The sequence below is a fragment of the Cyprinodon variegatus genome, unplaced genomic scaffold, assembly GCF_000732505.1.
Source record: "Cyprinodon variegatus isolate N-32 unplaced genomic scaffold, C_variegatus-1.0 Scaffold324, whole genome shotgun sequence".
Taxonomy (NCBI): domain Eukaryota; kingdom Metazoa; phylum Chordata; class Actinopteri; order Cyprinodontiformes; family Cyprinodontidae; genus Cyprinodon; species Cyprinodon variegatus.
The window spans coordinates 135,245-137,940 of NW_015150777.1; positions in this window are offsets into that span (position 1 = coordinate 135,245).

Genomic DNA, 2,696 nt, shown 5'->3' on the forward strand with positions numbered 1-2,696 from the left:
TGTTACAACACACTGGTGGTGAACACTTAATTGCCTCTTCAGTGCTGTAGAGATGGTGTGAATAGTTCTTCACTTACAGCAGCTTGTGCAACATCCTATCTAGACTCGGCTCTAACATCCAAAGCTATTCACAGCACAGAGCAAGTTTCTTCAAGTCTATGTTTCTGCTGCACCAGCAGAACCGTCATAAACATTTTTCTACGTAAAAAGTTCTACAAGGCATTGCTCATCCTTTTTTGCATTGTGTTCTGTTTTCTTTAAAAGGGATAAACACTAGAGTTATGTTTGAATGACTTCAAAACAAAATAGGAAGCACAATTCAGACAAAAACACAAGATGAAATATAAACCAATTTAATAGCTGTACTGATCCAACAAAAAAACAACAACAAGTAGTTAGCCAAAAACTTTTAACATATTGAACATGAACCAATCGAATAATAAAAAAAAACATAATACATTAACATAAAATTTTAAGTATTTACTTAAATTTAATTCAGAGAAAAATACAAGATGAAATATAAACCAATTTAATAGCTGTACTTGATCCAACAAATAAACAACAACAAGTAGTTAGCCAAAAACTTTTAACATATTGAACATGAACCAATCGAATAATAAAAAACAAGTATTTACTCAATTAACTTAAGGCAATTAAGTGCTTCTGAGAGTCCTGCTACTTCTGTGTAGCTTGGCAGGTCATCTCTACACTTGAGGCACTGATCAGAGTTGTTCCTCCACTCCTGAACACACTCCGCACATCCCACCAGGCTCCGACAGCAGGAAGTAAACATGGGGCGAGTCATAATAGCTGAAAAAGGACAGATCAGTTTAATACATTCTGCATAGGATGCAGTTCTTCCAGGCTATGCATCTTAACAAAAAAACAAAAACTATATTCCACTATCATAAATGTACAACAGAAAGCACCTTGAGTGCCCCAGTGTGGTGAATGGGCCGAACTTATGAAACACTTTTCCAGTCAAACTGAAAACTCAAAGCTGTACACTGGAGCTACTTTCTCCCAATTGCACTGAACAACAAGCACACATCCATAAACCGATACGCAGGACGGCAAGCAACTCGGAGTTCAGTGTCTCGCACAGGGATCCATAAACATGTGAAAGGGAGAGGCTGTAATCGAACACACATCCTTCATCAACTACTCAAACCATTGAGCCACAGTCACGGCATTGTCCATTGTGTCTTAGGTTACTTTTTTGGTCAAAATTAAAGAACAAACTCAAAACAATTTGCAATACTGACATGTTATGCATAGGTGACTAATATGTAAACACGCATAATGGAAACATTACCTCTGCAGATCAAACAGACAAAGGCCTGTTTTATTTCTGGCCAAACTGGAGACAGGTTCCGGCTCTGGGTCACAAGATTATGAATATTGCTGGTAACCTCTTCTAGCCCTTGAGATGCCTCCAGCAGTTCCTCCACTTGTTCACAAAGTTTTTTCACTTCTTCATTTCTGCATTTGGCACATTGAGCATTGGATTAGCAAATTAAAAAAGACTTATGAGAAGTATGCACCTGCAATCTTTTTTGCCTGATAATATTGTTAAAAGGGCTATGACAAGTGATGTTTGTGTTAGAAATAATGACTATTCATGATTTGGTTTGACTTAATAGTAGTTGGAATCAAATTCTCCAAAAAGTCAACTGGTTACAGTATACCAGCAAGAAATCAAAGCATAGATTTTGACAGTGTCAGGTCAACATCTCACTTTAATTTGTTGTATGTCTGGATTTAACTGCTGGCTCCATTCATCCGACTCAGAATTTGGTTAATGAATATGTAATAGCCACATTCTACCATAGGATGGCGTGTCCTGGAATACGAGTACTCTTGTGCCCTGCCAAATCTTCAGATCAGTGATGGAAAGTTTGGCTCAGTTCCCAAATAGCTAGCTTTATCCCTAAAGCACTCTCAATTTTGCAGTATCTTTTGTAGCCTTAACTGTTATGTTAACTTTACAAAAAATAACTGCTAATCTTTTACCACTCAAATCAGTAGTTCTTGATGATACTTATATATTTTCGTTATTTATGCTTTATTTAAACTGCAGCCAAATGCTGTTTTATTTTATGTTTTTACATTCTGCAAAGCATTGCAATCACCGTGGTGTCTTTAGTTGCAGTAGCAAATTTTCCCTCCATTTTCAGTGAATAGTAAAAGCCTATTTTATAAACTTTTATGCTTTGCATGGCCTACATACTGGTAAAAATAAAATTTTGCCAAATTCTATTGAAACCTTGGAGATCCCTCTTTAGATTTACTTCAAATCATCGGCTCTTAGAGCCAGCAACAGCTGATGTCTAAACCGCTGTAGTGGGTATAGTGTGCTTAGAGACATTAAATGCACTTTGCATTCCAGATAAAGACAGATCTTTGCTGTTTCAACCCTAACTTCTGCTTTACTTGGCTTATTGTTGTGTGTAAATGACACAAAACAAATCAGACAAGCCTTGGAAGAAAAATTTGTATTTAAAACACATAATTTTATAAGTTAATATGCCAAATAAGCATATAATATCCATCAGGCTCCTCTCCTGTGGAAATACATATCAGTTTTGGTCCATGAGGCACCCTGTCTACTTTTAAGACTAGGCTTAAAAATTCCTGTTAGACAAAGCCTTAGTTAGTGATTGTTTAGGTTATTCTGAGCAATCTCAACAGATATG